The sequence below is a fragment of the Tasmannia lanceolata genome, unplaced genomic scaffold, assembly GCF_043159265.1.
Source record: "Tasmannia lanceolata isolate RefF3 unplaced genomic scaffold, GAP_Taslan_0.1 ptg000037l, whole genome shotgun sequence".
NCBI classification, from domain to species: domain Eukaryota; kingdom Viridiplantae; phylum Streptophyta; class Magnoliopsida; order Canellales; family Winteraceae; genus Tasmannia; species Tasmannia lanceolata.
Genome location: NW_027518714.1, coordinates 36,874,084 through 36,898,032, shown reverse-complemented (window position 1 = coordinate 36,898,032; position 23,949 = coordinate 36,874,084).

Sequence of the window (23,949 nt, the reverse complement as noted above, 5' to 3'; positions counted from 1 at the left end):
TTTCTATCAATTAGATGCCTTCAAATTCTCTTTTGAGTAAAAAAATCTCATTTAAAAATTCGGTGGGATGAGAGAGTTTTGGTCCATTTTAAAAAGAGTGTGTGAAACGTCACCCAAAATTAAAACTTGCCTAACTCTCTCATTTGAAGTCAAAAAGTGGTGAAATTTCTACCAATCGGAGGTCCTAAGATTCTTTTTCTTGGGAAAGAAATCTCATTTCAAATTTTGTTGGGATGAGAGAGTTGTAGTCCGTTTTATAAAGAGTGTGCGACACGTCATCCAAAATTAAAACCTGTGTAACTCTCTGACTTTAAGTTCAAAAGTGGTGAAATTTCTACCAATCTTCAAATTCTCTTTCCGGGGAAAAAAATCTTGTTTTAAAAATCGTTGGGGTGAGAGAGTTGTTGTCCGTCTTAAAAAGAGTGTGCGAAACGTCACCCAAAATTAAAACCACCATAAGTCTCTCTTTTCAAGTCCAAATGTGGTGAAATTTCTAAGAAATTAGTGGACTTCAAATTCTCTTTCAACGAAAAAAATCCCATTTAAAAATTCGGTAGGGCGAGAGAGTTTTGGACCATTTTATAATGAGTGTGTGAAACGTCACCCAAAATTAAAACGTCCATAACTCACTCATTTTAAGTCGAAAATTGGAGAAATTTCTATCAATTAGATGCCTTCAAATTCTCTTTTGAGTAAAAAAATCTCATTTAAAAATTCGGTGGGATGAGAGAGTTTTGGTCCATTTTAAAAAGAGTGTGTGAAACGTCACCCAAAATTAAAACTTGCCTAACTCTCTCATTTGAAGTCAAAAAGTGGTGAAATTTCTACCAATCGGAGGTCCTAAGATTCTTTTTCTTGGGAAAGAAATCTCATTTCAAATTTTGTTGGGATGAGAGAGTTGTAGTCCGTTTTATAAAGAGTGTGCGACACGCCATCCAAAATTAAAACCTGTGTAACTCTCTGACTTTAAGTTCAAAAGTGGTGAAATTTCTACCAATCTTCAAATTCTCTTTCCGGGGAAAAAAATCTTATTTTAAAAATCGTTGGGGTGAGAGAGTTGTTGTCCGTCTTAAAAAGAGTGTGCGAAACGTCACCCAAAATTAAAACCACCATAAGTCTCTCTTTTCAAGTCCAAATGTGGTGAAATTTCTAACAAATTAGTGGACTTCAAATTCTCTTTCAACGAAAAAAATCCCATTTAAAAATTCGGTAGGGCGAGAGAGTTTTGGACCATTTTATAATGAGTGTGTGAAACGTCACCCAAAATTAAAACGTCCATAACTCACTCATTTTAAGTCGAAAAGTGGAGAAATTTCTATCAATTAGATGCCTTCAAATTCTCTTTTGAGTAAAAAAATCTCATTTAAAAATTCGGTGGGATGAGAGAGTTTTGGTCCATTTTAAAAAGAGTGTGTGAAACGTCACCCAAAATTAAAACTTGCCTAACTCTCTCATTTGAAGTCAAAAAGTGGTGAAATTTCTACCAATCGGAGGTCCTAAGATTCTTTTTCTTGGGAAAGAAATCTCATTTCAAATTTTGTTGGGATGAGAGAGTTGTAGTCCGTTTTATAAAGAGTGTGCGACACGTCATCCAAAATTAAAACCTGTGTAACTCTCTGACTTTAAGTTCAAAAGTGGTGAAATTTCTACCAATCTTCAAATTCTCTTTCCGGGGAAAAAAATCTTGTTTTAAAAATCGTTGGGGTGAGAGAGTTGTTGTCCGTCTTAAAAAGAGTGTGCGAAACGTCACCCAAAATTAAAACCACCATAAGTCTCTCTTTTCAAGTCCAAATGTGGTGAAATTTCTAAGAAATTAGTGGACTTCAAATTCTCTTTCAACGAAAAAAATCCCATTTAAAAATTCGGTAGGGCGAGAGAGTTTTGGACCATTTTATAATGAGTGTGTGAAACGTCACCCAAAATTAAAACGTCCATAACTCACTCATTTTAAGTCGAAAAGTGGAGAAATTTCTATCAATTAGATGCCTTCAAATTCTCTTTTGAGTAAAAAAATCTCATTTAAAAATTCGGTGGGATGAGAGAGTTTTGGTCCATTTTAAAAAGAGTGTGTGAAACGTCACCCAAAATTAAAACTTGCCTAACTCTCTCATTTGAAGTCAAAAAGTGGTGAAATTTCTACCAATCGGAGGTCCTAAGATTCTTTTTCTTGGGAAAGAAATCTCATTTCAAATTTTGTTGGGATGAGAGAGTTGTAGTCCGTTTTATAAAGAGTGTGCGACACGCCATCCAAAATTAAAACCTGTGTAACTCTCTGACTTTAAGTTCAAAAGTGGTGAAATTTCTACCAATCTTCAAATTCTCTTTCCGGGGAAAAAAATCTTGTTTTAAAAATCGTTGGGGTGAGAGAGTTGTTGTCCGTCTTAAAAAGAGTGTGCGAAACGTCACCCAAAATTAAAACCACCATAAGTCTCTCTTTTCAAGTCCAAATGTGGTGAAATTTCTAACAAATTAGTGGACTTCAAATTCTCTTTCAACGAAAAAAATCCCATTTAAAAATTCGGTAGGGCGAGAGAGTTTTGGACCATTTTATAATGAGTGTGTGAAACGTCACCCAAATTTAAAACGTCCATAACTCACTCATTTTAAGTCGAAAATTGGAGAAATTTCTATCAATTAGATGCCTTCAAATTCTCTTTTGAGTAAAAAAATCTCATTTAAAAATTCGGTGGGATGAGAGAGTTTTGGTCCATTTTAAAAAGAGTGTGTGAAACGTCACCCAAAATTAAAACTTGCCTAACTCTCTCATTTGAAGTCAAAAAGTGGTGAAATTTCTACCAATCGGAGGTCCTAAGATTCTTTTTCTTGGGAAAGAAATCTCATTTCAAATTTTGTTGGGATGAGAGAGTTGTAGTCCGTTTTATAAAGAGTGTGCGACACGCCATCCAAAATTAAAACCTGTGTAACTCTCTGACTTTAAGTTCAAAAGTGGTGAAATTTCTACCAATCTTCAAATTCTCTTTCCGGGGAAAAAAATCTTATTTTAAAAATCGTTGGGGTGAGAGAGTTGTTGTCCGTCTTAAAAAGAGTGTGCGAAACGTCACCCAAAATTAAAACCACCATAAGTCTCTCTTTTCAAGTCCAAATGTGGTGAAATTTCTAACAAATTAGTGGACTTCAAATTCTCTTTCAACGAAAAAAATCCCATTTAAAAATTCGGTAGGGCGAGAGAGTTTTGGACCATTTTATAATGAGTGTGTGAAACGTCACCCAAAATTAAAACGTCCATAACTCACTCATTTTAAGTCGAAAAGTGGAGAAATTTCTATCAATTAGATGCCTTCAAATTCTCTTTTGAGTAAAAAAATCTCATTTAAAAATTCGGTGGGATGAGAGAGTTTTGGTCCATTTTAAAAAGAGTGTGTGAAACGTCACCCAAAATTAAAACTTGCCTAACTCTCTCATTTGAAGTCAAAAAGTGGTGAAATTTCTACCAATCGGAGGTCCTAAGATTCTTTTTCTTGGGAAAGAAATCTCATTTCAAATTTTGTTGGAATGAGAGAGTTGTAGTCCGTTTTATAAAGAGTGTGCGACACGTCATCCAAAATTAAAACCTGTGTAACTCTCTGACTTTAAGTTCAAAAGTGGTGAAATTTCTACCAATCTTCAAATTCTCTTTCCGGGGAAAAAAATCTTGTTTTAAAAATCGTTGGGGTGAGAGAGTTGTTGTCCGTCTTAAAAAGAGTGTGCGAAACGTCACCCAAAATTAAAACCACCATAAGTCTCTCTTTTCAAGTCCAAATGTGGTGAAATTTCTAAGAAATTAGTGGACTTCAAATTCTCTTTCAACGAAAAAAATCCCATTTAAAAATTCGGTAGGGCGAGAGAGTTTTGGACCATTTTATAATGAGTGTGTGAAACGTCACCCAAAATTAAAACGTCCATAACTCACTCATTTTAAGTCGAAAAGTGGAGAAATTTCTATCAATTAGATGCCTTCAAATTCTCTTTTGAGTAAAAAAATCTCATTTAAAAATTCGGTGGGATGAGAGAGTTTTGGTCCATTTTAAAAAGAGTGTGTGAAACGTCACCCAAAATTAAAACTTGCCTAACTCTCTCATTTGAAGTCAAAAAGTGGTGAAATTTCTACCAATCGGAGGTCCTAAGATTCTTTTTCTTGGGAAAGAAATCTCATTTCAAATTTTGTTGGGATGAGAGAGTTGTAGTCCGTTTTATAAAGAGTGTGCGACACGCCATCCAAAATTAAAACCTGTGTAACTCTCTGACTTTAAGTTCAAAAGTGGTGAAATTTCTACCAATCTTCAAATTCTCTTTCCGGGGAAAAAAATCTTGTTTTAAAAATCGTTGGGGTGAGAGAGTTGTTGTCCGTCTTAAAAAGAGTGTGCGAAACGTCACCCAAAATTAAAACCACCATAAGTCTCTCTTTTCAAGTCCAAATGTGGTGAAATTTCTAACAAATTAGTGGACTTCAAATTCTCTTTCAACGAAAAAAATCCCATTTAAAAATTCGGTAGGGCGAGAGAGTTTTGGACCATTTTATAATGAGTGTGTGAAACGTCACCCATAATTAAAACGTCCATAACTCACTCATTTTAAGTCGAAAAGTGGAGAAATTTCTATCAATTAGATGCCTTCAAATTCTCTTTTGAGTAAAAAAATCTCATTTAAAAATTCGGTGGGATGAGAGAGTTTTGGTCCATTTTAAAAAGAGTGTGTGAAACGTCACCCAAAATTAAAACTTCCCTAACTCTCTCATTTGAAGTCAAAAAGTGGTGAAATTTCTACCAATCGGAGGTCCTAAGATTCTTTTTCTTGGGATAGAAATCTCATTTCAAATTTTGTTGGGATGAGAGAGTTGTAGTCCGTTTTATAAAGAGTGTGCGACACGTCATCCAAAATTAAAACCTGTGTAACTCTCTGACTTTAAGTTCAAAAGTGGTGAAATTTCTACCAATCTTCAAATTCTCTTTCCGGGGAAAAAAATCTTGTTTTAAAAATCGTTGGGGTGAGAGAGTTGTTGTCCGTCTTAAAAAGAGTGTGCGAAACGTCACCCAAAATTAAAACCACCATAAGTCTCTCTTTTCAAGTCCAAATGTGGTGAAATTTCTAACAAATTAGTGGACTTCAAATTCTCTTTCAACGAAAAAAATCCCATTTAAAAATTCGGTAGGGCGAGAGAGTTTTGGACTATTTTATAATGAGTGTGTGAAACGTCACCCAAAATTAAAACGTCCATAACTCACTCATTTTAAGTCGAAAAGTGGAGAAATTTCTATCAATTAGATGCCTTCAAATTCTCTTTTGAGTAAAAAAATCTCATTTAAAAATTCGGTGGGATGAGAGAGTTTTGGTCCATTTTAAAAAGAGTGTGTGAAACGTCACCCAAAATTAAAACTTGCCTAACTCTCTCATTTGAAGTCAAAAAGTGGTGAAATTTCTACCAATCGGAGGTCCTAAGATTCTTTTTCTTGGGAAAGAAATCTCATTTCAAATTTTGTTGGGATGAGAGAGTTGTAGTCCGTTTTATAAAGAGTGTGCGACACGTCATCCAAAATTAAAACCTGTGTAACTCTCTGACTTTAAGTTCAAAAGTGGTGAAATTTCTACCAATCTTCAAATTCTCTTTCCGGGGAAAAAAATCTTGTTTTAAAAATCGTTGGGGTGAGAGAGTTGTTGTCCGTCTTAAAAAGAGTGTGCGAAACGTCACCCAAAATTAAAACCACCATAAGTCTCTCTTTTCAAGTCGAAATGTGGTGAAATTTCTAACAAATTAGTGGACTTCAAATTCTCTTTCAACGAAAAAAATCCCATTTAAAAATTCGGTAGGGCGAGAGAGTTTTGGACCATTTTATAATGAGTGTGTGAAACGTCACCCAAAATTAAAACGTCCATAACTCACTCATTTTAAGTCGAAAAGTGGAGAAATTTCTATCAATTAGATGCCTTCAAATTCTCTTTTGAGTAAAAAAATCTCATTTAAAAATTCGGTGGGATGAGAGAGTTTTGGTCCATTTTAAAAAGAGTGTGTGAAACGTCACCCAAAATTAAAACTTGCCTAACTCTCTCATTTGAAGTCAAAAAGTGGTGAAATTTCTACCAATCGGAGGTCCTAAGATTCTTTTTCTTGGGAAAGAAATCTCATTTCAAATTTTGTTGGGATGAGAGAGTTGTAGTCCGTTTTATAAAGAGTGTGCGACACGTCATCCAAAATTAAAACCTGTGTAACTCTCTGACTTTAAGTTCAAAAGTGGTGAAATTTCTACCAATCTTCAAATTCTCTTTCCGGGGAAAAAAATCTTGTTTTAAAAATCGTTGGGGTGAGAGAGTTGTTGTCCGTCTTAAAAAGAGTGTGCGAAACGTCACCCAAAATTAAAACCACCATAAGTCTCTCTTTTCAAGTCCAAATGTGGTGAAATTTCTAAGAAATTAGTGGACTTCAAATTCTCTTTCAACGAAAAAAATCCCATTTAAAAATTCGGTAGGGCGAGAGAGTTTTGGACCATTTTATAATGAGTGTGTGAAACGTCACCCAAAATTAAAACGTCCATAACTCACTCATTTTAAGTCGAAAATTGGAGAAATTTCTATCAATTAGATGCCTTCAAATTCTCTTTTGAGTAAAAAAATCTCATTTAAAAATTCGGTGGGATGAGAGAGTTTTGGTCCATTTTAAAAAGAGTGTGTGAAACGTCACCCAAAATTAAAACTTGCCTAACTCTCTCATTTGAAGTCAAAAAGTGGTGAAATTTCTACCAATCGGAGGTCCTAAGATTCTTTTTCTTGGGAAAGAAATCTCATTTCAAATTTTGTTGGGATGAGAGAGTTGTAGTCCGTTTTATAAAGAGTGTGCGACACGCCATCCAAAATTAAAACCTGTGTAACTCTCTGACTTTAAGTTCAAAAGTGGTGAAATTTCTACCAATCTTCAAATTCTCTTTCCGGGGAAAAAAATCTTATTTTAAAAATCGTTGGGGTGAGAGAGTTGTTGTCCGTCTTAAAAAGAGTGTGCGAAACGTCACCCAAAATTAAAACCACCATAAGTCTCTCTTTTCAAGTCCAAATGTGGTGAAATTTCTAACAAATTAGTGGACTTCAAATTCTCTTTCAACGAAAAAAATCCCATTTAAAAATTCGGTAGGGCGAGAGAGTTTTGGACCATTTTATAATGAGTGTGTGAAACGTCACCCAAAATTAAAACGTCCATAACTCACTCATTTTAAGTCGAAAAGTGGAGAAATTTCTATCAATTAGATGCCTTCAAATTCTCTTTTGAGTAAAAAAATCTCATTTAAAAATTCGGTGGGATGAGAGAGTTTTGGTCCATTTTAAAAAGAGTGTGTGAAACGTCACCCAAAATTAAAACTTGCCTAACTCTCTCATTTGAAGTCAAAAAGTGGTGAAATTTCTACCAATCGGAGGTCCTAAGATTCTTTTTCTTGGGAAAGAAATCTCATTTCAAATTTTGTTGGGATGAGAGAGTTGTAGTCCGTTTTATAAAGAGTGTGCGACACGTCATCCAAAATTAAAACCTGTGTAACTCTCTGACTTTAAGTTCAAAAGTGGTGAAATTTCTACCAATCTTCAAATTCTCTTTCCGGGGAAAAAAATCTTGTTTTAAAAATCGTTGGGGTGAGAGAGTTGTTGTCCGTCTTAAAAAGAGTGTGCGAAACGTCACCCAAAATTAAAACCACCATAAGTCTCTCTTTTCAAGTCCAAATGTGGTGAAATTTCTAAGAAATTAGTGGACTTCAAATTCTCTTTCAACGAAAAAAATCCCATTTAAAAATTCGGTAGGGCGAGAGAGTTTTGGACCATTTTATAATGAGTGTGTGAAACGTCACCCAAAATTAAAACGTCCATAACTCACTCATTTTAAGTCGAAAAGTGGAGAAATTTCTATCAATTAGATGCCTTCAAATTCTCTTTTGAGTAAAAAAATCTCATTTAAAAATTCGGTGGGATGAGAGAGTTTTGGTCCATTTTAAAAAGAGTGTGTGAAACGTCACCCAAAATTAAAACTTGCCTAACTCTCTCATTTGAAGTCAAAAAGTGGTGAAATTTCTACCAATCGGAGGTCCTAAGATTCTTTTTCTTGGGAAAGAAATCTCATTTCAAATTTTGTTGGGATGAGAGAGTTGTAGTCCGTTTTATAAAGAGTGTGCGACACGCCATCCAAAATTAAAACCTGTGTAACTCTCTGACTTTAAGTTCAAAAGTGGTGAAATTTCTACCAATCTTCAAATTCTCTTTCCGGGGAAAAAAATCTTGTTTTAAAAATCGTTGGGGTGAGAGAGTTGTTGTCCGTCTTAAAAAGAGTGTGCGAAACGTCACCCAAAATTAAAACCACCATAAGTCTCTCTTTTCAAGTCCAAATGTGGTGAAATTTCTAACAAATTAGTGGACTTCAAATTCTCTTTCAACGAAAAAAATCCCATTTAAAAATTCGGTAGGGCGAGAGAGTTTTGGACCATTTTATAATGAGTGTGTGAAACGTCACCCATAATTAAAACGTCCATAACTCACTCATTTTAAGTCGAAAAGTGGAGAAATTTCTATCAATTAGATGCCTTCAAATTCTCTTTTGAGTAAAAAAATCTCATTTAAAAATTCGGTGGGATGAGAGAGTTTTGGTCCATTTTAAAAAGAGTGTGTGAAACGTCACCCAAAATTAAAACTTCCCTAACTCTCTCATTTGAAGTCAAAAAGTGGTGAAATTTCTACCAATCGGAGGTCCTAAGATTCTTTTTCTTGGGATAGAAATCTCATTTCAAATTTTGTTGGGATGAGAGAGTTGTAGTCCGTTTTATAAAGAGTGTGCGACACGTCATCCAAAATTAAAACCTGTGTAACTCTCTGACTTTAAGTTCAAAAGTGGTGAAATTTCTACCAATCTTCAAATTCTCTTTCCGGGGAAAAAAATCTTGTTTTAAAAATCGTTGGGGTGAGAGAGTTGTTGTCCGTCTTAAAAAGAGTGTGCGAAACGTCACCCAAAATTAAAACCACCATAAGTCTCTCTTTTCAAGTCCAAATGTGGTGAAATTTCTAACAAATTAGTGGACTTCAAATTCTCTTTCAACGAAAAAAATCCCATTTAAAAATTCGGTAGGGCGAGAGAGTTTTGGACTATTTTATAATGAGTGTGTGAAACGTCACCCAAAATTAAAACGTCCATAACTCACTCATTTTAAGTCGAAAAGTGGAGAAATTTCTATCAATTAGATGCCTTCAAATTCTCTTTTGAGTAAAAAAATCTCATTTAAAAATTCGGTGGGATGAGAGAGTTTTGGTCCATTTTAAAAAGAGTGTGTGAAACGTCACCCAAAATTAAAACTTGCCTAACTCTCTCATTTGAAGTCAAAAAGTGGTGAAATTTCTACCAATCGGAGGTCCTAAGATTCTTTTTCTTGGGAAAGAAATCTCATTTCAAATTTTGTTGGGATGAGAGAGTTGTAGTCCGTTTTATAAAGAGTGTGCGACACGTCATCCAAAATTAAAACCTGTGTAACTCTCTGACTTTAAGTTCAAAAGTGGTGAAATTTCTACCAATCTTCAAATTCTCTTTCCGGGGAAAAAAATCTTGTTTTAAAAATCGTTGGGGTGAGAGAGTTGTTGTCCGTCTTAAAAAGAGTGTGCGAAACGTCACCCAAAATTAAAACCACCATAAGTCTCTCTTTTCAAGTCGAAATGTGGTGAAATTTCTAACAAATTAGTGGACTTCAAATTCTCTTTCAACGAAAAAAATCCCATTTAAAAATTCGGTAGGGCGAGAGAGTTTTGGACCATTTTATAATGAGTGTGTGAAACGTCACCCAAAATTAAAACGTCCATAACTCACTCATTTTAAGTCGAAAAGTGGAGAAATTTCTATCAATTAGATGCCTTCAAATTCTCTTTTGAGTAAAAAAATCTCATTTAAAAATTCGGTGGGATGAGAGAGTTTTGGTCCATTTTAAAAAGAGTGTGTGAAACGTCACCCAAAATTAAAACTTGCCTAACTCTCTCATTTGAAGTCAAAAAGTGGTGAAATTTCTACCAATCGGAGGTCCTAAGATTCTTTTTCTTGGGAAAGAAATCTCATTTCAAATTTTGTTGGGATGAGAGAGTTGTAGTCCGTTTTATAAAGAGTGTGCGACACGCCATCCAAAATTAAAACCTGTGTAACTCTCTGACTTTAAGTTCAAAAGTGGTGAAATTTCTACCAATCTTCAAATTCTCTTTCCGGGGAAAAAAATCTTGTTTTAAAAATCGTTGGGGTGAGAGAGTTGTTGTCCGTCTTAAAAAGAGTGTGCGAAACGTCACCCAAAATTAAAACCACCATAAGTCTCTCTTTTCAAGTCCAAATGTGGTGAAATTTCTAACAAATTAGTGGACTTCAAATTCTCTTTCAACGAAAAAAATCCCATTTAAAAATTCGGTAGGGCGAGAGAGTTTTGGACCATTTTATAATGAGTGTGTGAAACGTCACCCATAATTAAAACGTCCATAACTCACTCATTTTAAGTCGAAAAGTGGAGAAATTTCTATCAATTAGATGCCTTCAAATTCTCTTTTGAGTAAAAAAATCTCATTTAAAAATTCGGTAGGATGAGAGAGTTTTGGTCCATTTTAAAAAGAGTGTGTGAAACGTCACCCAAAATTAAAACTTCCCTAACTCTCTCATTTGAAGTCAAAAAGTGGTGAAATTTCTACCAATCGGAGGTCCTAAGATTCTTTTTCTTGGGATAGAAATCTCATTTCAAATTTTGTTGGGATGAGAGAGTTGTAGTCCGTTTTATAAAGAGTGTGCGACACGTCATCCAAAATTAAAACCTGTGTAACTCTCTGACTTTAAGTTCAAAAGTGGTGAAATTTCTACCAATCTTCAAATTCTCTTTCCGGGGAAAAAAATCTTGTTTTAAAAATCGTTGGGGTGAGAGAGTTGTTGTCCGTCTTAAAAAGAGTGTGCGAAACGTCACCCAAAATTAAAACCACCATAAGTCTCTCTTTTCAAGTCCAAATGTGGTGAAATTTCTAACAAATTAGTGGACTTCAAATTCTCTTTCAACGAAAAAAATCCCATTTAAAAATTCGGTAGGGCGAGAGAGTTTTGGACTATTTTATAATGAGTGTGTGAAACGTCACCCAAAATTAAAACGTCCATAACTCACTCATTTTAAGTCGAAAAGTGGAGAAATTTCTATCAATTAGATGCCTTCAAATTCTCTTTTGAGTAAAAAAATCTCATTTAAAAATTCGGTGGGATGAGAGAGTTTTGGTCCATTTTAAAAAGAGTGTGTGAAACGTCACCCAAAATTAAAACTTGCCTAACTCTCTCATTTGAAGTCAAAAAGTGGTGAAATTTCTACCAATCGGAGGTCCTAAGATTCTTTTTCTTGGGAAAGAAATCTCATTTCAAATTTTGTTGGGATGAGAGAGTTGTAGTCCGTTTTATAAAGAGTGTGCGACACGTCATCCAAAATTAAAACCTGTGTAACTCTCTGACTTTAAGTTCAAAAGTGGTGAAATTTCTACCAATCTTCAAATTCTCTTTCCGGGGAAAAAAATCTTGTTTTAAAAATCGTTGGGGTGAGAGAGTTGTTGTCCGTCTTAAAAAGAGTGTGCGAAACGTCACCCAAAATTAAAACCACCATAAGTCTCTCTTTTCAAGTCGAAATGTGGTGAAATTTCTAACAAATTAGTGGACTTCAAATTCTCTTTCAACGAAAAAAATCCCATTTAAAAATTCGGTAGGGCGAGAGAGTTTTGGACCATTTTATAATGAGTGTGTGAAACGTCACCCAAAATTAAAACGTCCATAACTCACTCATTTTAAGTCGAAAAGTGGAGAAATTTCTATCAATTAGATGCCTTCAAATTCTCTTTTGAGTAAAAAAATCTCATTTAAAAATTCGGTGGGATGAGAGAGTTTTGGTCCATTTTAAAAAGAGTGTGTGAAACGTCACCCAAAATTAAAACTTCCCTAACTCTCTCATTTGAAGTCAAAAAGTGGTGAAATTTCTACCAATCGGAGGTCCTAAGATTCTTTTTCTTGGGATAGAAATCTCATTTCAAATTTTGTTGGGATGAGAGAGTTGTAGTCCGTTTTATAAAGAGTGTGCGACACGTCATCCAAAATTAAAACCTGTGTAACTCTCTGACTTTAAGTTCAAAAGTGGTGAAATTTCTACCAATCTTCAAATTCTCTTTCCGGGGAAAAAAATCTTGTTTTAAAAATCGTTGGGGTGAGAGAGTTGTTGTCCGTCTTAAAAAGAGTGTGCGAAACGTCACCCAAAATTAAAACCACCATAAGTCTCTCTTTTCAAGTCCAAATGTGGTGAAATTTCTAACAAATTAGTGGACTTCAAATTCTCTTTCAACGAAAAAAATCCCATTTAAAAATTCGGTAGGGCGAGAGAGTTTTGGACTATTTTATAATGAGTGTGTGAAACGTCACCCAAAATTAAAACGTCCATAACTCACTCATTTTAAGTCGAAAAGTGGAGAAATTTCTATCAATTAGATGACTTCAAATTCTCTTTTGAGTAAAAAAATCTCATTTAAAAATTCGGTGGGATGAGAGAGTTTTGGTCCATTTTAAAAAGAGTGTGTGAAACGTCACCCAAAATTAAAACTTGCCTAACTCTCTCATTTGAAGTCAAAAAGTGGTGAAATTTCTACCAATCGGAGGTCCTAAGATTCTTTTTCTTGGGAAAGAAATCTCATTTCAAATTTTGTTGGGATGAGAGAGTTGTAGTCCGTTTTATAAAGAGTGTGCGACACGTCATCCAAAATTAAAACCTGTGTAACTCTCTGACTTTAAGTTCAAAAGTGGTGAAATTTCTACCAATCTTCAAATTCTCTTTCCGGGGAAAAAAATCTTGTTTTAAAAATCGTTGGGGTGAGAGAGTTGTTGTCCGTCTTAAAAAGAGTGTGCGAAACGTCACCCAAAATTAAAACCACCATAAGTCTCTCTTTTCAAGTCCAAATATGGTGAAATTTCTAACAAATTAGTGGACTTCAAATTCTCTTTCAACGAAAAAAATCCCATTTAAAAATTCGGTAGGGCGAGAGAGTTTTGGACCATTTTATAATGAGTGTGTGAAACGTCACCCAAAATTAAAACGTCCATAACTCACTCATTTTAAGTCGAAAATTGGAGAAATTTCTATCAATTAGATGCCTTCAAATTCTCTTTTGAGTAAAAAAATCTCATTTAAAAATTCGGTGGGATGAGAGAGTTTTGGTCCATTTTAAAAAGAGTGTGTGAAACGTCACCCAAAATTAAAACTTGCCTAACTCTCTCATTTGAAGTCAAAAAGTGGTGAAATTTCTACCAATCGGAGGTCCTAAGATTCTTTTTCTTGGGAAAGAAATCTCATTTCAAATTTTGTTGGGATGAGAGAGTTGTAGTCCGTTTTATAAAGAGTGTGCGACACGTCATCCAAAATTAAAACCTGTGTAACTCTCTGACTTTAAGTTCAAAAGTGGTGAAATTTCTACCAATCTTCAAATTCTCTTTCCGGGGAAAAAAATCTTGTTTTAAAAATCGTTGGGGTGAGAGAGTTGTTGTCCGTCTTAAAAAGAGTGTGCGAAACGTCACCCAAAATTAAAACCACCATAAGTCTCTCTTTTCAAGTCCAAATATGGTGAAATTTCTAAGAAATTAGTGGACTTCAAATTCTCTTTCAACGAAAAAAATCCCATTTAAAAATTCGGTAGGGCGAGAGAGTTTTGGACCATTTTATAATGAGTGTGTGAAACGTCACCCAAATTTAAAACGTCCATAACTCACTCATTTTAAGTCGAAAATTGGAGAAATTTCTATCAATTAGATGCCTTCAAATTCTCTTTTGAGTAAAAAAATCTCATTTAAAAATTCGGTGGGATGAGAGAGTTTTGGTCCATTTTAAAAAGAGTGTGTGAAACGTCACCCAAAATTAAAACTTGCCTAACTCTCTCATTTGAAGTCAAAAAGTGGTGAAATTTCTACCAATCGGAGGTCCTAAGATTCTTTTTCTTGGGAAAGAAATCTCATTTCAAATTTTGTTGGGATGAGAGAGTTGTAGTCCGTTTTATAAAGAGTGTGCGACACGTCATCCAAAATTAAAACCTGTGTAACTCTCTGACTTTAAGTTCAAAAGTGGTGAAATTTCTACCAATCTTCAAATTCTCTTTCCGGGGAAAAAAATCTTGTTTTAAAAATCGTTGGGGTGAGAGAGTTGTTGTCCGTCTTAAAAAGAGTGTGCGAAACGTCACCCAAAATTAAAACCACCATAAGTCTCTCTTTTCAAGTCCAAATATGGTGAAATTTCTAAGAAATTAGTGGACTTCAAATTCTCTTTCAACGAAAAAAATCCCATTTAAAAATTCGGTAGGGCGAGAGAGTTTTGGACCATTTTATAATGAGTGTGTGAAACGTCACCCAAAATTAAAACGTCCATAACTCACTCATTTTAAGTCGAAAAGTGGAGAAATTTCTATCAATTAGATGCCTTCAAATTCTCTTTTGAGTAAAAAAATCTTATTTAAAAATTCGGTGGGATGAGAGAGTTTTGGTCCATTTTAAAAAGAGTGTGTGAAACGTCACCCAAAATTAAAACTTGCCTAACTCTCTCATTTGAAGTCAAAAAGTGGTGAAATTTCTACCAATCGGAGGTCCTAAGATTCTTTTTCTTGGGAAAGAAATCTCATTTCAAATTTTGTTGGGATGAGAGAGTTGTAGTCCGTTTTATAAAGAGTGTGCGACACGTCATCCAAAATTAAAACATGTGTAACTCTCTGACTTTAAGTTCAAAAGTGGTGAAATTTCTACCAATCTTCAAATTCTCTTTCCGGGGAAAAAAATCTTGTTTTAAAAATCGTTGGGGTGAGAGAGTTGTTGTCCGTCTTAAAAAGAGTGTGCGAAACGTCACCCAAAATTAAAACCACCATAAGTCTCTCTTTTCAAGTCCAAATATGGTGAAATTTCTAACAAATTAGTGGACTTCAAATTCTCTTTCAACGAAAAAAATCCCATTTAAAAATTCGGTAGGGCGAGAGAGTTTTGGACCATTTTATAATGAGTGTGTGAAACGTCACCCAAATTTAAAACGTCCATAACTCACTCATTTTAAGTCGAAAATTGGAGAAATTTCTATCAATTAGATGCCTTCAAATTCTCTTTTGAGTAAAAAAATCTCATTTAAAAATTCGGTGGGATGAGAGAGTTTTGGTCCATTTTAAAAAGAGTGTGTGAAACGTCACCCAAAATTAAAACTTGCCTAACTCTCTCATTTGAAGTCAAAAAGTGGTGAAATTTCTACCAATCGGAGGTCCTAAGATTCTTTTTCTTGGGAAAGAAATCTCATTTCAAATTTTGTTGGGATGAGAGAGTTGTAGTCCGTTTTATAAAGAGTGTGCGACACGTCATCCAAAATTAAAACCTGTGTAACTCTCTGACTTTAAGTTCAAAAGTGGTGAAATTTCTACCAATCTTCAAATTCTCTTTCCGGGGAAAAAAATCTTGTTTTAAAAATCGTTGGGGTGAGAGAGTTGTTGTCCGTCTTAAAAAGAGTGTGCGAAACGTCACCCAAAATTAAAACCACCATAAGTCTCTCTTTTCAAGTCCAAATATGGTGAAATTTCTAACAAATTAGTGGACTTCAAATTCTCTTTCAACGAAAAAAATCCCATTTAAAAATTCGGTAGGGCGAGAGAGTTTTGGACCATTTTATAATGAGTGTGTGAAACGTCACCCAAAATTAAAACGTCCATAACTCACTCATTTTAAGTCGAAAAGTGGAGAAATTTCTATCAATTAGATGCCTTCAAATTCTCTTTTGAGTAAAAAAATCTCATTTAAAAATTCGGTGGGATGAGAGAGTTTTGGTCCATTTTAAAAAGAGTGTGTGAAACGTCACCCAAAATTAAAACTTGCCTAACTCTCTCATTTGAAGTCAAAAAGTGGTGAAATTTCTACCAATCGGAGGTCCTAAGATTCTTTTTCTTGGGAAAGAAATCTCATTTCAAATTTTGTTGGGATGAGAGAGTTGTAGTCCGTTTTATAAAGAGTGTGCGACACGTCATCCAAAATTAAAACCTGTGTAACTCTCTGACTTTAAGTTCAAAAGTGGTGAAATTTCTACCAATCTTCAAATTCTCTTTCCGGGGAAAAAAATCTTGTTTTAAAAATCGTTGGGGTGAGAGAGTTGTTGTCCGTCTTAAAAAGAGTGTGCGAAACGTCACCCAAAATTAAAACCACCATAAGTCTCTCTTTTCAAGTCCAAATATGGTGAAATTTCTAACAAATTAGTGGACTTCAAATTCTCTTTCAACGAAAAAAATCCCATTTAAAAATTCGGTAGGGCGAGAGAGTTTTGGACCATTTTATAATGAGTGTGTGAAACGTCACCCAAATTTAAAACGTCCATAACTCACTCATTTTAAGTCGAAAATTGGAGAAATTTCTATCAATTAGATGCCTTCAAATTCTCTTTTGAGTAAAAAAATCTCATTTAAAAATTCGGTGGGATGAGAGAGTTTTGGTCCATTTTAAAAAGAGTGTGTGAAACGTCACCCAAAATTAAAACTTGCCTAACTCTCTCATTTGAAGTCAAAAAGTGGTGAAATTTCTACCAATCGGAGGTCCTAAGATTCTTTTTCTTGGGAAAGAAATCTCATTTCAAATTTTGTTGGGATGAGAGAGTTGTAGTCCGTTTTATAAAGAGTGTGCGACACGTCATCCAAAATTAAAACCTGTGTAACTCTCTGACTTTAAGTTCAAAAGTGGTGAAATTTCTACCAATCTTCAAATTCTCTTTCCGGGGAAAAAAATCTTGTTTTAAAAATCGTTGGGGTGAGAGAGTTGTTGTCCGTCTTAAAAAGAGTGTGCGAAACGTCACCCAAAATTAAAACCACCATAAGTCTCTCTTTTCAAGTCCAAATATGGTGAAATTTCTAAGAAATTAGTGGACTTCAAATTCTCTTTCAACGAAAAAAATCCCATTTAAAAATTCGGTAGGGCGAGAGAGTTTTGGACCATTTTATAATGAGTGTGTGAAACGTCACCCAAAATTAAAACGTCCATAACTCACTCATTTTAAGTCGAAAAGTGGAGAAATTTCTATCAATTAGATGCCTTCAAATTCTCTTTTGAGTAAAAAAATCTCATTTAAAAATTCGGTGGGATGAGAGAGTTTTGGTCCATTTTAAAAAGAGTGTGTGAAACGTCACCCAAAATTAAAACTTGCCTAACTCTCTCATTTGAAGTCAAAAAGTGGTGAAATTTCTACCAATCGGAGGTCCTAAGATTCTTTTTCTTGGGAAAGAAATCTCATTTCAAATTTTGTTGGGATGAGAGAGTTGTAGTCCGTTTTATAAAGAGTGTGCGACACGTCATCCAAAATTAAAACATGTGTAACTCTCTGACTTTAAGTTCAAAAGTGGTGAAATTTCTACCAATCTTCAAATTCTCTTTCCGGGGAAAAAAATCTTGTTTTAAAAATCGTTGGGGTGAGAGAGTTGTTGTCCGTCTTAAAAAGAGTGTGCGAAACGTCACCCAAAATTAAAACCACCATAAGTCTCTCTTTTCAAGTCCAAATATGGTGAAATTTCTAACAAATTAGTGGACTTCAAATTCTCTTTCAACGAAAAAAATCCCATTTAAAAATTCGGTAGGGCGAGAGAGTTTTGGACCATTTTATAATGAGTGTGTGAAACGTCACCCAAATTTAAAACGTCCATAACTCACTCATTTTAAGTCGAAAATTGGAGAAATTTCTATCAATTAGATGCCTTCAAATTCTCTTTTGAGTAAAAAAATCTCATTTAAAAATTCGGTGGGATGAGAGAGTTTTGGTCCATTTTAAAAAGAGTGTGTGAAACGTCACCCAAAATTAAAACTTGCCTAACTCTCTCATTTGAAGTCAAAAAGTGGTGAAATTTCTACCAATCGGAGGTCCTAAGATTCTTTTTCTTGGGAAAGAAATCTCATTTCAAATTTTGTTGGGATGAGAGAGTTGTAGTCCGTTTTATAAAGAGTGTGCGACACGTCATCCAAAATTAAAACCTGTGTAACTCTCTGACTTTAAGTTCAAAAGTGGTGAAATTTCTACCAATCTTCAAATTCTCTTTCCGGGGAAAAAAATCTTGTTTTAAAAATCGTTGGGGTGAGAGAGTTGTTGTCCGTCTTAAAAAGAGTGTGCGAAACGTCACCCAAAATTAAAACCACCATAAGTCTCTCTTTTCAAGTCCAAATATGGTGAAATTTCTAACAAATTAGTGGACTTCAAATTCTCTTTCAACGAAAAAAATCCCATTTAAAAATTCGGTAGGGCGAGAGAGTTTTGGACCATTTTATAATGAGTGTGTGAAACGTCACCCAAAATTAAAACGTCCATAACTCACTCATTTTAAGTCGAAAAGTGGAGAAATTTCTATCAATTAGATGCCTTCAAATTCTCTTTTGAGTAAAAAAATCTCATTTAAAAATTCGGTGGGATGAGAGAGTTTTGGTCCATTTTAAAAAGAGTGTGTGAAACGTCACCCAAAATTAAAACTTGCCTAACTCTCTCATTTGAAGTCAAAAAGTGGTGAAATTTCTACCAATCGGAGGTCCTAAGATTCTTTTTCTTGGGAAAGAAATCTCATTTCAAATTTTGTTGGGATGAGAGAGTTGTAGTCCGTTTTATAAAGAGTGTGCGACACGTCATCCAAAATTAAAACTTGTGTAACTCTCTGACTTTAAGTTCAAAAGTGGTGAAATTTCTACCAATCTTCAAATTCTCTTTCCGGGGAAAAAAATCTTGTTTTAAAAATCGTTGGGGTGAGAGAGTTGTTGTCCGTCTTAAAAAGAGTGTGCGAAACGTCACCCAAAATTAAAACCACCATAAGTCTCTCTTTTCAAGTCCAAATATGGTGAAATTTCTAACAAATTAGTGGACTTCAAATTCTCTTTCAACGAAAAAAATCCCATTTAAAAATTCGGTAGGGCGAGAGAGTTTTGGACCATTTTATAATGAGTGTGTGAAACGTCACCCAAATTTAAAACGTCCATAACTCACTCATTTTAAGTCGAAAATTGGAGAAATTTCTATCAATTAGATGCCTTCAAATTCTCTTTTGAGTAAAAAAATCTCATTTAAAAATTCGGTGGGATGAGAGAGTTTTGGTCCATTTTAAAAAGAGTGTGTGAAACGTCACCCAAAATTAAAACTTGCCTAACTCTCTCATTTGAAGTCAAAAAGTGGTGAAATTTCTACCAATCGGAGGTCCTAAGATTCTTTTTCTTGGGAAAGAAATCTCATTTCAAATTTTGTTGGGATGAGAGAGTTGTAGTCCGTTTTATAAAGAGTGTGCGACACGTCATCCAAAATTAAAACATGTGTAACTCTCTGACTTTAAGTTCAAAAGTGGTGAAATTTCTACCAATCTTCAAATTCTCTTTCCGGGGAAAAAAATCTTGTTTTAAAAATCGTTGGGGTGAGAGAGTTGTTGTCCGTCTTAAAAAGAGTGTGCGAAACGTCACCCAAAATTAAAACCACCATAAGTCTCTCTTTTCAAGTCCAAATATGGTGAAATTTCTAACAAATTAGTGGACTTCAAATTCTCTTTCAACGAAAAAAATCCCATTTAAAAATTCGGTAGGGCGAGAGAGTTTTGGACCATTTTATAATGAGTGTGTGAAACGTCACCCAAATTTAAAACGTCCATAACTCACTCATTTTAAGTCGAAAATTGGAGAAATTTCTATCAATTAGATGCCTTCAAATTCTCTTTTGAGTAAAAAAATCTCATTTAAAAATTCGGTGGGATGAGAGAGTTTTGGTCCATTTTAAAAAGAGTGTGTGAAACGTCACCCAAAATTAAAACTTGCCTAACTCTCTCATTTGAAGTCAAAAAGTGGTGAAATTTCTACCAATCGGAGGTCCTAAGATTCTTTTTCTTGGGAAAGAAATCTCATTTCAAATTTTGTTGGGATGAGAGAGTTGTAGTCCGTTTTATAAAGAGTGTGCGACACGTCATCCAAAATTAAAACCTGTGTAACTCTCTGACTTTAAGTTCAAAAGTGGTGAAATTTCTACCAATCTTCAAATTCTCTTTCCGGGGAAAAAAATCTTGTTTTAAAAATCGTTGGGGTGAGAGAGTTGTTGTCCGTCTTAAAAAGAGTGTGCGAAACGTCACCCAAAATTAAAACCACCATAAGTCTCTCTTTTCAAGTCCAAATATGGTGAAATTTCTAACAAATTAGTGGACTTCAAATTCTCTTTCAACGAAAAAAATCCCATTTAAAAATTCGGTAGGGCGAGAGAGTTTTGGACCATTTTATAATGAGTGTGTGAAACGTCACCCAAAATTAAAACGTCCATAACTCACTCATTTTAAGTCGAAAAGTGGAGAAATTTCTATCAATTAGATGCCTTCAAATTCTCTTTTGAGTAAAAAAATCTCATTTAAAAATTCGGTGGGATGAGAGAGTTTTGGTCCATTTTAAAAAGAGTGTGTGAAACGTCACCCAAAATTAAAACTTGCCTAACTCTCTCATTTGAAGTCAAAAAGTGGTGAAATTTCTACCAATCGGAGGTCCTAAGATTCTTTTTCTTGGGAAAGAAATCTCATTTCAAATTTTGTTGGGATGAGAGAGTTGTAGTCCGTTTTATAAAGAGTGTGCGACACGTCATCCAAAATTAAAACCTGTGTAACTCTCTGACTTTAAGTTCAAAAGTGGTGAAATTTCTACCAATCTTCAAATTCTCTTTCCGGGGAAAAAAATCTTGTTTTAAAAATCGTTGGGGTGAGAGAGTTGTTGTCCGTCTTAAAAAGAGTGTGCGAAACGTCACCCAAAATTAAAACCACCATAAGTCTCTCTTTTCAAGTCCAAATATGGTGAAATTTCTAAGAAATTAGTGGACTTCAAATTCTCTTTCAACGAAAAAAATCCCATTTAAAAATTCGGTAGGGCGAGAGAGTTTTGGACCATTTTATAATGAGTGTGTGAAACGTCACCCAAAATTAAAACGTCCATAACTCACTCATTTTAAGTCGAAAAGTGGAGAAATTTCTATCAATTAGATGCCTTCAAATTCTCTTTTGAGTAAAAAAATCTCATTTAAAAATTCGGTGGGATGAGAGAGTTTTGGTCCATTTTAAAAAGAGTGTGTGAAACGTCACCCAAAATTAAAACTTGCCTAACTCTCTCATTTGAAGTCAAAAAGTGGTGAAATTTCTACCAATCGGAGGTCCTAAGATTCTTTTTCTTGGGAAAGAAATCTCATTTCAAATTTTGTTGGGATGAGAGAGTTGTAGTCCGTTTTATAAAGAGTGTGCGACACGCCATCCAAAATTAAAACCTGTGTAACTCTCTGACTTTAAGTTCAAAAGTGGTGAAATTTCTACCAATCTTCAAATTCTCTTTCCGGGGAAAAAAATCTTGTTTTAAAAATCGTTGGGGTGAGAGAGTTGTTGTCCGTCTTAAAAAGAGTGTGCGAAACGTCACCCAAAATTAAAACCACCATAAGTCTCTCTTTTCAAGTCCAAATGTGGTGAAATTTCTAACAAATTAGTGGACTTCAAATTCTCTTTCAACGAAAAAAATCCCATTTAAAAATTCGGTAGGGCGAGAGAGTTTTGGACCATTTTATAATGAGTGTGTGAAACGTCACCCAAAATTAAAACGTCCATAACTCACTCATTTTAAGTCGAAAAGTGGAGAAATTTCTATCAATTAGATGCCTTCAAATTCTCTTTTGAGTAAAAAAATCTCATTTAAAAATTCGGTGGGATGAGAGAGTTTTGGTCCATTTTAAAAAGAGTGTGTGAAACGTCACCCAAAATTAAAACTTCCCTAACTCTCTCATTTGAAGTCAAAAAGTGGTGAAATTTCTACCAATCGGAGGTCCTAAGATTCTTTTTCTTGGGATAGAAATCTCATTTCAAATTTTGTTGGGATGAGAGAGTTGTAGTCCGTTTTATAAAGAGTGTGCGACACGTCATCCAAAATTAAAACCTGTGTAACTCTCTGACTTTAAGTTCAAAAGTGGTGAAATTTCTACCAATCTTCAAATTCTCTTTCCGGGGAAAAAAATCTTGTTTTAAAAATCGTTGGGGTGAGAGAGTTGTTGTCCGTCTTAAAAAGAGTGTGCGAAACGTCACCCAAAATTAAAACCACCATAAGTCTCTCTTTTCAAGTCCAAATGTGGTGAAATTTCTAACAAATTAGTGGACTTCAAATTCTCTTTCAACGAAAAAAATCCCATTTAAAAATTCGGTAGGGCGAGAGAGTTTTGGACTATTTTATAATGAGTGTGTGAAACGTCACCCAAAATTAAAACGTCCATAACTCACTCATTTTAAGTCGAAAAGTGGAGAAATTTCTATCAATTAGATGCCTTCAAATTCTCTTTTGAGTAAAAAAATCTCATTTAAAAATTCGGTGGGATGAGAGAGTTTTGGTCCATTTTAAAAAGAGTGTGTGAAACGTCACCCAAAATTAAAACTTGCCTAACTCTCTCATTTGAAGTCAAAAAGTGGTGAAATTTCTACCAATCGGAGGTCCTAAGATTCTTTTTCTTGGGAAAGAAATCTCATTTCAAATTTTGTTGGGATGAGAGAGTTGTAGTCCGTTTTATAAAGAGTGTGCGACACGTCATCCAAAATTAAAACCTGTGTAACTCTCTGACTTTAAGTTCAAAAGTGGTGAAATTTCTACCAATCTTCAAATTCTCTTTCCGGGGAAAAAAATCTTGTTTTAAAAATCGTTGGGGTGAGAGAGTTGTTGTCCGTCTTAAAAAGAGTGTGCGAAACGTCACCCAAAATTAAAACCACCATAAGTCTCTCTTTTCAAGTCGAAATGTGGTGAAATTTCTAACAAATTAGTGGACTTCAAATTCTCTTTCAACGAAAAAAATCCCATTTAAAAATTCGGTAGGGCGAGAGAGTTTTGGACCATTTTATAATGAGTGTGTGAAACGTCACCCAAAATTAAAACGTCCATAACTCACTCATTTTAAGTCGAAAAGTGGAGAAATTTCTATCAATTAGATGCCTTCAAATTCTCTTTTGAGTAAAAAAATCTCATTTAAAAATTCGGTGGGATGAGAGAGTTTTGGTCCATTTTAAAAAGAGTGTGTGAAACGTCACCCAAAATTAAAACTTCCCTAACTCTCTCATTTGAAGTCAAAAAGTGGTGAAATTTCTACCAATCGGAGGTCCTAAGATTCTTTTTCTTGGGATAGAAATCTCATTTCAAATTTTGTTGGGATGAGAGAGTTGTAGTCCGTTTTATAAAGAGTGTGCGACACGTCATCCAAAATTAAAACCTGTGTAACTCTCTGACTTTAAGTTCAAAAGTGGTGAAATTTCTACCAATCTTCAAATTCTCTTTCCGGGGAAAAAATCTTGTTTTAAAAATCGTTGGGGTGAGAGAGTTGTTGTCCGTCTTAAAAAGAGTGTGCGAAACGTCACCCAAAATTAAAACCACCATAAGTCTCTCTTTTCAAGTCCAAATGTGGTAAAATTTCTAACAAATTAGTGGACTTCAAATTCTCTTTCAACGAAAAAAATCCCATTTAAAAATTCGGTAGGGCGAGAGAGTTTTGGACTATTTTATAATGAGTGTGTGAAACGTCACCCAAAATTAAAACGTCCATAACTCACTCATTTTAAGTCGAAAAGTGGAGAAATTTCTATCAATTAGATGCCTTCAAATTCTCTTTTGAGTAAAAAAATCTCATTTAAAAATTCGGTGGGATGAGAGAGTTTTGGTCCATTTTAAAAAGAGTGTGTGAAACGTCACCCAAAATTAAAACTTGCCTAACTCTCTCATTTGAAGTCAAAAAGTGGTGAAATTTCTACCAATCGGAGGTCCTAAGATTCTTTTTCTTGGGAAAGAAATCTCATTTCAAATTTTGTTGGGATGAGAGAGTTGTAGTCCGTTTTATAAAGAGTGTGCGACACGCCATCCAAAATTAAAACCTGTGTAACTCTCTGACTTTAAGTTCAAAAGTGGTGAAATTT